Source organism: Zonotrichia albicollis, chromosome 2 (assembly GCF_047830755.1).
Source record: "Zonotrichia albicollis isolate bZonAlb1 chromosome 2, bZonAlb1.hap1, whole genome shotgun sequence".
Classification (NCBI taxonomy): Eukaryota; Metazoa; Chordata; class Aves; order Passeriformes; family Passerellidae; genus Zonotrichia; species Zonotrichia albicollis.
In genome coordinates this window covers 5440401-5455385 of record NC_133820.1, presented here as the reverse complement: position 1 = coordinate 5455385, position 14985 = coordinate 5440401, and the positions used below count along the sequence as shown (strand labels likewise).

Below are 14985 nucleotides of genomic sequence, written 5' to 3'. Positions count from 1 at the left end.
ACCCCACTTCAGCCACACTGCCCAGGACACACCTCCGGGAAAGCAGCAGAGAGGGAAACGAAAATAAGTGAGGATAAAACTATCTAAGTATGTTAATTCTTCCATTTTACTTCATATGCCACCTTGGCTAGCTTTCCAATGGTTGTTATTGTAATTGTTTGAGCAATCTCTGATCAAATAATCCAACAAAACAGAAAAAAAAATCTGCATCACTTTTTTTCCTCATGCTTTTAAAGACTGATGCATTTAAGGATCCCTCAGAGCATCCAATGTCTGTGTGGGCTTTTCACAGAGAAACCAAGGACAAAATACTCGCAAGGAAAATAAAAATGTTACTGGAACCCCTAAAAACAGAGAGAGCTGTCTCCCCCGCTTCCTCCAACTGTGTTTTGACAGAAAATCATCCAGTCACCAACAAGGAGGCTTAAGGAGACAAATTTGACTTGGCACAGCCTTTCTTCTCTGCCCAGACCAAGGAGAAGGTGCTGCTTTACCAGGTAAGGGCTACCAGACTTGATGTTTCTGTCCCAAAAGGGAGTTCATGGTTACTTCCAGACCAGCCTCAGAGTCCACGATAGGTGTGACATCTGAAGAATAAAATAATCTTTCTTTTCACCCTGGTGGGCTTTGAATCACTCCACAACCAGCTCCCATCTGACACTTATTTCATTCTATCTTTGCTGCATGACAATCTTCTGATTTCTCATGTAGTTTACTATTAGAGCACTAATCATGTAATCATCCCACCTTAATATTTTACACCCAAATAGCAACCCACCAATGGCTGTCACATCAGATTCTTCCCATCTGTCTCCTCATGCTTTGTCTATCCTCCCTGAGTAAAATCCACCTTCCATACCCCAGACATTCCATCTTCAGAGGCCTTTTTAGACCCAGAGAACCTGGGGACAGGGAGTTGGACAACACAGAAATACGGGCTTCTCTCTCATCCTACAAGTGGAGCCTTGCTGCCTGCATGCATCCACCTGTCCCACCATTTCCCTAAGCATTTGGGGTCTCTACTATTCATTTTTTGACTCATCATCTAACCCTTAACCTCATGAAACTTCAGATTTAGCCTCTCTTCCCCCTTTGCAGCCAGCCAGAGCACAGACTCCCTCTCATGCATACACACACAGAGCCTCTCCTCTACCTAGTAGGAATCCTTCCAAATAAACACATTTCCCCTGCCTTGACAGATACTGCTCTTCCCCACAATCCCCATACACAAGATCCCCTCCCACACTTAGTACCCCACCTACTAGTTTGATACTACAGGCTCAGTTTTCCTGGATTCCTGCTCCCCTGATCTATCTACACTGCTCCCCAGCTCTGGAGCCCCACAGTTTCCCTCATGACATGTGCACCACCTCCCTCCTGCTGAAAGCACTTCCTACCTCATATTCCTGCACCCAGTGCTGCCCCAATCCCGCTCCCATATCTCTTTCTTACCATGACTCAAGTCCCAACTCCTCACATGCTTCCCCACTCTCCCCAGCCAACCTCATACTCATTTCTTCACCCAGCTCTCCACATTTTTCCTGCAGACACCCATAGTTCAGTACTTCTGCCCTACTCAGGCATGCCCCAGGTGTTCTAATGTCCCACACATCATATCCCACCCTCTGACTGCGTATTTCACCTTGTGTCCCACTCCCCACACCGCTGTGCCCCAGCCCAACCACAGAGCTCACACACACACAAGGTGGTGTAAAAGTGGGGCGGGAGCTTTCTCCTGGGACAATCTTCACTCCCAATCCAACAGCCCCTCCCATCCCATGTCCCAGCCCCTCACTGAGATTGGAATCTCACAGTCACCTCTCTGGTCCACCCAACACTGTCCTGGCACTTCCACACACCTCGGGGCAGCACCCACAGAGCACAGCCCAGAGCTCCCCACACACCTCGGGCCAGCGCAGATCACCCCAATGCTGCACCCACAGAGCACAGCCCCAGTGCCCCACACAGCAGAGAGCCCCAGCGCATCCCCCGCACCACCGAGCATCCCACACATCCCTCGGCTCTTGGAGCATCCCATGCACCACATCGCGACCCGGGACAGCCCACACATGCCTCCTCCCAGCACATCCCCTGTGGCATCCCATACATTCCTCCATATAGCACAGCCCCCGGGGCATCCCCTGCAGCACGACGCCGGGCACAGCATTCCATGTGCCGCTCCACACAGCACAACCTCCAGGGCACCCAGTGCACCCCAAAGCACCCCACACATCCCAAAGAGCCCTTATGCCCCCTGCACCTCCTTCCATGGTGCACGGCTCCTGGAGCATCCCCTGCTCCCAACACGTCCCTCCATGGAGTACATCCTCCAGGCATCCCCTGCTCCCCACGGAGCATGGCTTCCAGAATATCCCCCATGCCCCACACACCCCTCCACGGAGCACGGCTCCCGCAGCATCCCCTGCTCCCCACAATCCCTCCACGGAGCACATCCCCTGCTCCCCACACATCCCTCCATGGAGCACATCGCCCAGGTATCCCCTGCTCCCCACGCATCCCTCCACGGAGCACATCCCCTGCTCCCCACACATCCCTCCATGGATCACAGCCCCTCAGGCACCCCATGCAACCCCTAGGCTCCCCCTCGCCGCCTCCTTTGGGGCACCCCCGGGACCCCCCCGAACTCTCGAACTCGGTGCGGGTGCCGGTGCCCGGTGCCCGCCCCGCACTCACCGCGCTCAGCCCGGGGCCGGCGGGGGCGGCGCGGCGGCTCCGTCCCCCTCCCGCACACACACACAGGCTCCATTGTCCGCCGGCGCCTCCCCCCCCCGCTCCCCGCGCACATGGTACCGCCCAGCGCAGCCCCTCGCGCCCGCTCCCCCCGCCCGCTCCCCCCCCTCCGCTTCCCCCCACACCGGTTCTATCCCCCCCCCACCCCGCGCCCCCCTCCCGCCGCGTCCCGCAACCCGCGGAGAGAGGAATGGTACCGCCCGTCGCGCGCGCCCCGCCCCGGCAATGGTACCGTCCGCTACTCACTCGGCCGGCGGCGGGACCGCCTCTCGCTCCCCGCGCCGCGCAGTGGTCTCGCCCGACCCCCCCGCCCCGCCTCTCCCCGGCCAGAGGGCGGGGACTGCGGCCCTTCCCCCTTCTCCGCACGGTGGTACCAGCCGGGCTCTTAAAGAGACAGGCTCCCCTCGGCCCTGTGGCCCCGCCCCTTCGTTAGCATAGCCCGGCCCCCGCCCCGCGGCGGCCACGCCCCCTCCTCCCCTTTTAAAGAGACCGCGCGCCCGGGGCTCTTCTTAAAGGGGCCGCTTCCCCCGCCAGCCCCCCGCTTCCCCCTCCACCCCAAACTCCCCTCAGCCGAGTCGGGCGCAGAGAGTCGCCCTCAGTGCCCCGGTTCCCTGGGCGGCGGGAAGGGCGCTCCCCGCGCTCCCGGTGCCCGCCAGGTACCGCAGGGGAGGCGCCCCCGGTGGGGCCGGGGAGGAGCCCTGGCGCTCCCCCTGGGGCGGCGCGCTCGGGGGTCCCGCCCCCACCCTGCGACCCCCCCCACATACAGCGGCACCCCCTTAACGGAAACGGCGCACGGGGCCCCTGAGGGGATGCGGGATCGGGGATGCGGGATAGGGCATGGCGCCGCCCGGCCCCAAGCTGGTGCCCTGCCCGCCCTTCTCAGCACCGGCCCGCCCAGGCCCACGCCGCTGCCGTGGTACCCCCGCCTCAGCCTCGCTCTCCCCCACCCCAGCCCTGGGGAGCCGAGGCGGCCCCCGGGAATCGCCGCCAGCCCGGTGGCGGCACGGCCGGGGGAGCCGCCGGACCGTCGTGTAGTGGCCCGGGCGCTGGCACATGTCCCTGCCTTCCGCACGTTTCTGAGGAACGCGGAGTGAGAGCGGGAGGGGGGAATTAGCGGAGGAGAAGCGCGTCCCTCCTCCCCGGGGCTGAGCACCCCGAGTGCCCACCCGCCGGGAGAGCCGAGGGCTTTCTTCTGAGCAGAGAAAGCGCCAGGATAAGCAGCAGCTTGGAACTGAACAGGGAGGGACCAGGCAGTAATGGCAAACAGACACAACCTATCAACTCCTAAAAATGCTCAAGGGCCCCATCCTGGACAAATGCTCCGTGTTTGGGGGATTAGACATCAATGTAGTTTGGTTTCAAACTGGCAGTGAAGAGTTTTGAAGATTTGTAGCAATCCCCCGCCCTTTTCAGTCTGAGACTTACTCTGTGAAAAGACGGCTTTCAACATCCACTAATCCTTCTCCTTCACCTCCACAAAATGTTCTTAAAATGGGCGCTCTCGTGGCTGTAAGGAAGAGGTTTCCAAGCCACCGGTGGCACACCGATGCAGCCGAACAGAGAAAGTCAGCGGATCAGTTTTGCTTATCCGCGCTGCCTGAATAACCTGTTTAGCCAATACAACATCAGTGAACAGAAATGCAGTGTCCTCCCTCCCCCTTTATCCTCAAACGACCCATTCTTTGTCCAACTCCCACTTTTAAGTAACTCAAGTCTTTGGAAGAAGACCCTTTTAGCGCAACATTCACGCTGGGCGTTGCTCTTGGCAGATAAAACCACCTCCTCTCTTTGCTCAGCCCTCAATCCCTTTTTCTCTTTTTGTCCCTCTCTTCTCCACCCCTTGTCCTTGCTCACTTGCAAACACTGTTAAAGAACTCTTTACAGCTTCCTGAGCACTGCAACAGTTGCTAATTATCACCTCTTACCCCAGATAGATACTCTTCCTTCAGGGACGTACTTCTTAACAGTGGGGTTTCACTCCCTCCCGGTCTGCAGACCAGAGACCCGAAGCATTTCCCGCTGGACAGACTTCCAGCCCACTGACACCTTTTCTAGACAAGTCCCTGGGGCTACAAGTTCCCAGGATCCACGACCTGAAGGTGGAAATCTGGTCTCTGACAAGTCTTTCCACCCACTGACGCCAGCCCCACCTGCACCTTTCCAGCGATCGCGGCCAGCACCTTCCACAGCTGAAGTGGCGGTGAAACTGGAACCACCACCTCTGCTGCCATAGGTTCCACACTCTCCTCTACATGATGTTTAATCCTCGCCCATTTTTATAGTGATATGGGTCTCTTTTAATGCAACACCTGCAATTCCTCCTGCCCTTCACCATCCCACTAGGATGGTGCACGGCAGAGAATGTACCTCACAGTGCTTCCCGCAGGAGATCCAGTCCCACCCTCACCGACACCAGGAACCCATCGTGGTTTGCTCAAAAGGAAGTTGTTTGCCCTGGGCAGTAGAGGCTGGGATTTTTCTAAGGAGCCTAAGGAGGCCAGGCACCCAGCTTCCGTTTTCCAAAGGCACCTTTGAAAATCCTACTCTGTGCCTCAATCCCGATACATGGAACAACAGTGATAAAATACAGGGAATTAGCAAACTGCCTTTTTTGTTCTCCTCCCTCCTCCGACCCAGTACTTCGCTGCCTGGTCCCTTTAGGAGTTAGACCGGGGAAAACGAGCACAAAATGCTACTAGTTTGCAGATGCTGTGGTTCCTCCGACTCCCCTCCCATCCCCCCGACCCCATCCCCCCACATTTCAAACAGTTATAAATGACTGTGCAACTCGGCAGGCAGCGGTCTCAAATAACCACACCAAGCCTCTCCCCTCCAACGGCTTTAAGTCTCTTCCTTCCTCTCTTTGGGGCTCCGGAGAGCAGCGATCAAGGTGCTCTGCTTCGATCTCAAGAGTTAAGTTGCTGCTTCACCCACCACCTTTGGGAATCCACCACAGCAGTGAATTCCCAAGGCTGTCCTTGAAGGGTTTTACCATGGGAACTGACAACAACAGGCTCCAAAACGATCCTAACTGGTTGTAAGCCAGGATTTCAGGTAGCAGAGTCCCAGATGTTGGGACTGTCCCAATCAGCCTCGAGAGCAGCCCCCTGTACTGGGGCCTTGCCCTCCCTTGGCCAAGCTCTAAAAGCTGCCCCAGAGAAAGCAGCTGTCCCGACTCTTTAGAGCACTCCGGCAAATCCAAGAACATCTTGGAAGCATTACAGCTCTCACCACACTGTGTATGCTCTCCTCACAACTCCCCGTCTGCAGCGAGGGCAGGAGATCAGCCTGTCTATTCAAAAGCACGGCCCTCTTCCATCAGAGCAACCCAAGCCTAAGGAAAGTTGCCACAGGAGCTCTGGTTCTTGGGAGCAGACAGATCAGACAAGATAGCCCAGCCAGCAAAATAGATTTGCATGACACTTTCTGTACATGGTTCAGAGCATGGCACACCCCGATCGTGGCTTTTATTCTCTTCAAGGGCCTGGCCCTGCAAACACTTAATTTTACATGTGTAAGTAGAGTCCCACTGAAGCACAATGGAGCTACTCATGCAAATAACATTGAGAGCGTGTAGGGCTGCAGCTCTGTTCCACTGTTCCATCTGCAGCAGACCCAGTTTTAGAGGATCCTGCCATGCTCTCTCAGTTATTGCCGCTCACTTGTGCCAGTTAAACTATTTATGTAGCTACATGCATAGGTGAGCTGTTTAAACGATCCAACTTTTTATTTTAAAAGCCCTACTAACAAGAACAAAACCTTAACACGACAGCAGCCCTGATGTAGATTTCATCCCCACAAGCAGCTGAACTGGCACAACTGGAGGAGGTGGAAACATCTGAGAAACAGGAACTTTTGAAGACGGGACTGAGGGAAGGTGAAATGGAGACATGGATCCTCAGCGTGTGAAGGCTGGAGACATTACCCTTTTCTGAAGTCACACCCTGCTCCCGACCATTGACTGTCTGAAGTGGAGCCTTCTCCAACCACACACACAATCATTCCAGTGACACACTTCCACCTCAAATACAACAGTAGATTGGGCCTTTTCAATCAATAATATTTAAAAATCCTTGCCTCAAGGAAAGCTGTCAGCAATAAGAATTTGCCAACAGTCCCTATACCCAGGATCATGGACAGGCAGTTCTCCTTGCAGGTAAAGGATGTCAACACCACACACCACATAGCCAGTACATTGCTGCTTCTGCACTCATGGGATCCCTCGCTATTAGCCTCGACATGGCACATTTGGGCCATGAAAAGCGTTCCCTACAATTTATTTTTTTTAGTTCATGGACTATTCTATCTCTAGCAACTCTGTGCTGAAATTGCATCACATATTTCCTGTCTGCCGAGGCAAGATTTCCCTCTTTCAGTGCGATTATAACCTTCCAGCAGGGAAGCTCCACTAACTCCTTAAGAGCTTTGCTCTCTACACTGCTTCCCGACCCGCATTCGTGTAGACCTGCGCAAAGTGGGTGTAAAACACCATCACTGTTGGAAATTAAGAGCACACACCATTAGGAGGATGTTTTGCTTTGTTTGTTTGCTTTAGGTTCGGGCGGTTTTTTGCCCTCTTTTGTGCTCCCGTGTAAATGATCAGAGGAGCTGTGGGACAAGAGAGATCAGTCTCTATGAAACCATTTTCTTACAAGCTTTCAGGTTTACCCTGCTGCATGCTCTAATGAGCCTTCTCGAAAGGAAACAACCCATTTCTGTAAGGAATCCAGGTGATTATGGTTTGCATACCGCCGTGATCTCTCTGCATGGGCACAGGGGAGTTGCCTTCATGAATCCTGCTGCAGGATGAAGTCTAAAGCTGGACAGTGTGAAAGAAATGGGAAAGGACCACAGGGAGGGGTACTTTAACATCTATTGTTAACTTGGAAAAAAAACCCTCCTTTCAGAAAATCTTTTATTTATTGTAAATCATTCCTAAAAGATTAGGAAATCAGGCCTGGGGGAGGGGGAGAGATTGTTGTGGCTTTCTTTCTTGTTCAGTTTCTTTCAGTATTAGACATTAACCCAAGTCTCCTCCGTTTTGCTGAGCCTCCATCCTGCAAATCACCAGAGAATATTTTTAACATATTTTGTGTGAACAGTCCCTCTGCATCCCATCGTGGGTGGGACTTCACAGGCTCCCAGAGGAGGGAAATGCCTCTCTACTCACACCAATGTCCATTTCCACACACAGTCACACACATCCCCCCAAAACACACACGTACACAAACCTCACTTCTGTCTCACTGCCGGTGAAAAAACTCCCTGTAAGTCACCTACAGCAATGACTGCTCTCTAGCTGGCTGCACAGGGCATGGGGCTGTGCTGGGAATGAGACTGGCCGATGGATCCGACCAGCACTGGCTGCACATCACCCCAAGGCAACAGTGTGCACATGATGGCAAATTCACCTGGGCAAGAAAGGCCCTGCTCTCGCTTCCCTGTCTGCCCTGAAAGGAGAGAAATATTTGATGTTGTGTTTTCCTGTTCACAGGAGCACCCAAACAATCTGAGCCTTAATCAGGTTTGGGCTGGAACATGGGACTGTGCCTGTGGTTAAAATATTCTTCTGGACATTCACAGAGACTTATAGCTGATCTGCCCACTTGAAGACATTATCTCCCATCAAAAACTCTGCTGTGATAAACAAATCCCATGTATTAAAAGATTCCAGTTGCAGGACGCTCTTGCCCTATTTAGAAAGTCTTTGCTCAAGTCAATAAGCAGGTATGAGGCAAGTATCATGCAACCATAGAGATAAATGCTCAGCTCTATCTCCTATGATTTAAAAAAAAAACAGGGAGGAGAAAAAGAGGGAGAGAACAGATACTGATTCAGAAGGAAAATCAGGTAAACAGAATCTGGGGAAGCATATGCTCATGCAACACATGAAAAATATGAATTCATACCAAACAAAGGTGGGAAATTTTGGCACAGAGAAGACTCCAGAACCAATGACTGCACAGGAATACTGCTTCCACCACACAGTCCCCATTTACAGGGAACTGCTAACACACACTGAGTGCTGTGGTCCTGCCAGGAGAATCTGTCTTTGGAATTGCCTGACCCTTGAGCCTTTCAAGATTCCCAGCCATGTCTTTACACTTCCTTTGTATGTGCATGGCCATCTTTGACATCAACGAGAACAGACATGGCAGCAGCTCACAAAATTGCCAAACTCACCTCCTGCTTCCTTTCAGCCACCTGCTGAGCCTGGTACAAGCCACCAAGCCCCCTTACAGAGCCACACAGCCACATTCTCTGTGCTGCCTGCCCACAGCACCAGGGCACACATGTGCACCTCCACAGTGTAAAACCGAGCAAACAAAATTTCATTCCCAAAGCAACATTTCTGAGAAAGCCACGACCAGATGAAGAAAGCACCTCTCACTAGAAGCATCCTTCTCACAGGATAAATAGGAGGCTAAGTCTGCCCTCAGACAGACAGAAGAAGTCATCTGTCGCCAACACATACAGCAGCTCTCCTGACATAACGGGCTTTTTGTGCCTCCCAGCACTGCTCCTCCAGCATCCAGCTGCTCAGGGTACCCGCCTGCTGCACTACAGGCCAGCAACACGGGCAGATTCCACTCATGCTGCCCTCACAGGCACCACAGAGTTGTTTGAGGGTAAAATTTCCCTCATGTCTTTCCTTCAAGGCTACGAAAAAATAAAAACAACTACAGCATGAATTCCCCTCTAGACTGTGCACAAAGAAACCAAGCCCCCACGGTACCACAGACTGGCCCATTAAAGCGAATGGTTAAATTCTTGCTATGAAAAAGTAGGCGTTGTTGTCTGTTTTGCGAGGCAGAAATCAATATTCCCGCCTCCTCTCCTTCTGCTATTTCACCTTGAGATACTCATGCTCAGTTAGATGAGATCTGAGTCTTACTCACTGTTACTGCAACTTTTCTCTCTCCAGCATTTCACAGGGTCACAGGTGTTCTTGGAGTCCTAACCTGCCTGTAATTTACCACTCAGCTCCCTAAACTGATCACCACTGGTGACTGAAGTAGTGACTGATTTTCCTTCCAAATCACACCACTGCAGCCATTTCTAACTATTTATCTACACCCTCTATCTCCATCATTTTCCTCCCTGTGTCCTTCAATAACAACCCTCTTTCTGCCACAGCCTGTCTCTTCTCCGGACCCCTATAATTCACTCCCTGGTGCTAGCCTCTCCCGTACTGTGGCCATCTTGTAGAAATGAAGTTTTATTGTGAAATGCCCCTTCTGCTCTCACTCTCCCTCTAACTGTGAGGGGTAGCTTGGTTTAGTCTATGTATTTGGGGAGCGGGGAGGTGGGCAAGGGGGGAAGGACCTGGGTGGTGATGCTCAGCCAGGCAAGCCTGCAGCAATGCTGGCTGGGCAGAGACAGGCAGGGGAAGATAAGCCAGTACTGTACCTCAACAGCTGCTCCTTCAACCAGGTTTCCCTGCGGCAGCTCAGATCCAGGGCCTGGACCGATTCCCACAGATCAGGTAGCAATAATGCCAGGCTGACTGGGCTGTTCTGATGAACCCTCTTGGATGCAGCTCTGCCTACAATCATGCCTGCCTCTGTCACCTAAGGATTAGACAACTGCAATATGGTCTGTTTGGCACCATGCTTTAAATCCATTCATAAACTGAAGGCAGTGCAGAATTCAGCGCTCAGTTAGATAAGCCATGTCTCTCACCCACGATCATTCTCACACTTGTGCTCCATTTTAATGCCATCTGACCGCTGGCTCCCAGACAGATTTTAATATGTTCCTGTTGACCTCTAATGCCTCACAACACAGAACCCTCCCCAGCAGACATATCACCTCTTATATTTCCTAGAAGCTGAAAAGACACCAGGTACTCTAGCACAGGTACCTGGGAGAGTAAAGTTGAGGGTTGTTCAGTCTTTAGTTTGCCATTGTTTGCTGGTGACAGTCTGATGAAATTGCTTGAGTTATAATGAAGACAGTTTTCATTATCTGTCATTTAAAAATGTCAAGGGAGCTTAGACTGAATGGATAGGTGCAACCTGTTGTTTCAAACAGCTTTTGATGAAAGAAATACATTTCAAAAGTACCAGCCACTGATTTTCAGGTGTTGTACCAAAATTACATAAAACACAGAGATGCTTCCAAAGAAAACACGCAGATTTCCCCCCTTGCTCTTTAGATTAGACATTGGCTTATCATCAGTATGATGCTGACTTTCTCCTGCAGTAATCACCAGCTTTCAGATCTGCAAGGTCTTGGATGATAGAGGACAACACCAACAAGCCCAGGACTCTTCATTATTAGAGGGCACTCGAGAGTTTTGGCTTAGCTATATAAACACCTCGCTCTTCTTCTTTTCCATTTTTACTTATGCACTTTTATGGTGCAAACTGTGGACCACTTTAGCAACAGATGTCATGACTGGACATACTTCTGCCCAAACATTGTGCTAGTCCCTCTCTGTTAGTGGTGCTGGCCTCTCACAGCTGAACTGCAATAACAGACTGCATGAATGTTCCCAGTCCATCTGAGCACAAAATCTGCCAGCTTATTTTAAATCATACCGGGCTATTCCCCAGCAGGAATACATCTGCTGACAATACCTGCCTTGCAGGTCCTCAGAGACACCTAGGACTGCATGCTTCTTTCCATCTACACCCTTTTATTTCAGAGCATCCATTTAACAAGTGAGCTGGTGCTGCACAAGGGACCAGCCTGGGTAATGGAACTCTGATGGGACACTCCCTGTGCCTTGACTTGCTTACACCATGGGCTGTTCCTACACACAACCTGCATCTTTTTGCCTGCCTTTTTGTCTGTCAAACCAAGACAAAATTGAAGTCAGCAGTCCATCCAGCATGCAAGAAATGCAGGTAATACTGCATGCACTGTCCTTAGAAATCATTTGTATTTTTGGTAATTGCTTTTATTTGAGCGTCCAGCATCAAGGAGTGTAGCAAGAATCTCCTGTAAATATTTAAATGCTGAAGCACAGATACCTTCCTCTTTAGAATCCTATAACAGACTGCTGCTGCTCTGTCCAGTGACACAACTTCCCCCTGCCTGGATCCCTTCCTCTTCCAAGGCCTTATTTCCCCCATGTGCAGAGACTGAGGAGTCCCCTGGGTGCTCCTGCTCTTGGTGGTGCACATGATGTTCAAAACTAGGATGATAATGAGGAAGGAGAGAAGAACTGAGCCTTAGGATGATGACTTCTGAAAGATGTGAGGAAGAAATAAGAGTTGTTCTGAGACCTGATCACTCCAATGTCTTGTTTCCATTAGGACAATGTTTCCCAGGCATTTACTTGAGTCATCCTTACAAAGCATCTCCCAAAGAAAAGGGCTTATGTTCCTGGCAACATGTTCCAAAAAACCATGTCCCCAGCTCCCTGCTGCCATAAGCAAGCACAACTCCAATGACTTCGATAAAGCTGCACTTTCTGTGGCCCTAAGGCTATAACACTACAGTAAACAAAGCCAAATTCCATAAGCCAGATGCTTTAAAGTCTGAATCCAGGTCTTCAACATCTTACAGATATGATCCACCAAAAGATGGCTGAACCCACACCATCAGCTGGCTGTCACTGAGATGTTTCAGCCACCAGAACACAGACCCCAGGGCCCATCCTGGGGCACAGAAATGGCTGGTGGACACCAGTACACTCCTTGAAAGGGCAGTGGTACCTCACTGCTCTAGGACCTGTGCTGGGCCAGCACTCTCAGCCTTCCTGCTGAGTCCTCTGCCCTCTCTAAAAAGAAATCCCTGTTCCCCACTCTAGTGGCCACAAGGATGAGTCTGAGAAATGAAATGCTGAGACCAAAACCAAATGACCTTACAATATCAACTGCTTATCACTCCGATCTCCTCATCTCCCCATCATACAGCTTGTTTTCCCTCTACATCTAAAACATCCCAACAAACACCGCTCAGTCCAAGGAAGGGCCAGCTCAAGGCTGGTGCCAGATGAGGTGTGGGATCCATTGGCACATCCTGGAGTAACGAGGATGTGATGCAGGATAGTTGTGCAGGACTGAGTGAACACAGCAAATGAATGGTCCTTCCAGCTTCAGAAGGATCCCTGAAGAGCAGCAGTAAGGGACTCTGGCTTGATAGTACAGTCTGGGGAATGTACTGCACACAGCTCCAGTGAGTAATGCTGAAAATCCATAAGCAAAGGAAATGTTTTAAAACAGAAGAGGAAAATCTACTTGAAATCAATACTGTGAAGGTCTCTAAAAGAAAACACTCTGCAAAAAAAGGACACATTTGCCACATATAAATCTTTAATGCCATCCTGTAGTTTTAACAAAGCATTAAAAAACCCAAACAAACAAAAAAAAAAAAAAAGAAACCCCAGTTGCTGTAATACACCTGAGAGAGCAAACATCCTCACATGGCAAAATATGATTTTCACACCTGGTAAATGAAATAACTCTGCTGCATCCCGAGGCCAGGGTTAGGGTCTAAGGTGAGCTGTTAATGGAAGGTTAGAGCCCACAAAACGGCCCTTCAGGGAGGACCTTTCAGATGCTCTTTTCATGTACAGCAGTGCACAGTAATCAGAAGGCAGTGGCACCACACACTGAAGTCACTGTCACTGACAGTGGCTCTAAGTGTGCAGTCACCAGTTGATAGCTGGGATTAAGATAGCCAGCTCACGTGCCCATGCTCCTCTGACTCAGGAGAAGGCTCATGCTCTTGTAAGAGCAATCCTGGATTCTTTCATCTCCCTCCTGGCATGCCTTCTGCAGCACACCAGGGTTAACCACTCACCCTCTTCTCTCAGATGAAGAGTGAAGCTGCAGAGCTGAGACAACAAACTCTGCAACCGCATACAGCTAAAGCCTCTGCACCGTTAAAAGAAAAGCAAGCACAGAAAATCAAGGAAAATCCTGATCACAGGCCATGCTGGTAGGAACCCAATGACATTCAGAATCTGTCCTGTATCAGCATGCTAGACTGCTGGATCCAGGCAGGATGGAGACACAATTTGCCAATCATTCAGGAACATGAGAGAAGTGAGGCCTGTGGGGAGCCAACAAGCCCCAGAGGTACACACAGATATTTACAACAAAAAATCCAAGTGGAATCAGCAAGAGGAAGAAGCACATAGAAAAACACTACATGAACTAGCACCAACCAAGACACATGGTCTAACAAGACGTTTTAGAATATCTGGCTCCATAAATTAGACTGTGATTCCCAGATCTTTAGCTCCCAGCTCCTGCTGATTTCTGAGTATAAAGGGGATGTTTGTCACTCCCAAGATCAGACGCCAGCTCGAATGCCTTTCAAGAAGTACACAGATGAGCATGTTCCTAGGGAAGAATGAGCTACAGCTAAGCCTTCAAACGAGCACAAGGAGAACCTCCTGCCCACAGACAGGAAAGTGGTAACCTCCTTCACTTCCTTTGTGGCTTTAACCTAAACCACAACTCCTCCCTTTGGGTTAGAAGTCTCTTCCACTCATTCAGATGTTTGTCAGCTTGTCTCTCTAATACCCAGCATTCGTCACTGCCACATAGGGGAAAAAATACCCCAGCTCTCTTCTTTTTTTCCTCTCTCCCACACCCCTTTTACAGTTTCTTCCCTAAACAAGAATGGCTTCAATGCATGGGAAAGCAAGTCTAAACTACAGCTCTTCAGGCACAGGCACAGAAATTAGCAATTGCAACATGAGGGGGCAGGGAGAAAGGAGACGTTGGCATACAGGCTACACCAACATTTGGGAATGCTGGCAGTGAAGAAACGTTGCTGCCAGCAGGAAGACTGATGCCAAAATAACTCACAGGGCTTTTCCATGAGTGCAAGCACTCTTTCCCAGCCCAGGGTGCACCATCCCTCCTGCTACCCAGGAGAGCTTCAGAGCATGGATGAGGTGCTGGAAGCGAAGGGCACAGAGGGGTGAGCACAGGGAAGAGCTGCAGTGACACTGGGGAGGCCCTCTCTTTGCCCATGCATAGGGAGGTGAGAAGAGGCCCCACGATCCCCAGTGTGGGGCAGGGAGAGGAGGCAGCTCCCCCTCAGAGATCCCAGCATCTGCTGAATCCAGGTTTAACGATGTGACAAACAGTGGCTCCCACCCAAAACACTCCAGGTCCAGAGGCTCAGCCTTATGATATCCAGGTGAGGCCGCGGTTTTTAGAGACAGCTGAGCTTTGTCAAAGATTTGAGCCGTTTTTGGAGCAGGCATTTTTTGCTACGTGCCTTTACCAGGTAGTTAGAGAGGTATTCAGTGGGAAACCTCTCCCA

The 14985-nt window shown here is 51.0% G+C and overlaps 1 protein-coding gene across 6 annotated transcripts in view; it reads right to left on the bottom strand.

Moving 5' to 3' along the window:
- The window catches only part of LOC141727001 (uncharacterized), a 61373-nt gene that overhangs the window by 15061 nt on the left and 31327 nt on the right, over positions 1 to 14985 (bottom strand). The window contains exon 1 of one of the 6 annotated variants that reach the window (XM_074532232.1): positions 4177 to 5431. The exons of 2 other annotated variants lie outside the window; for them this stretch is intronic. The gene's annotated coding sequence lies outside the window, so the exon portion shown is untranslated. Of the gene's footprint in view, positions 1 to 2694; positions 2847 to 2948; positions 3132 to 4176; positions 5432 to 14985 lie in introns of those variants that run through there. 3 more of the 6 variants (XM_074532221.1, XM_074532224.1, XM_074532215.1) reach the window with 3 other exon arrangements.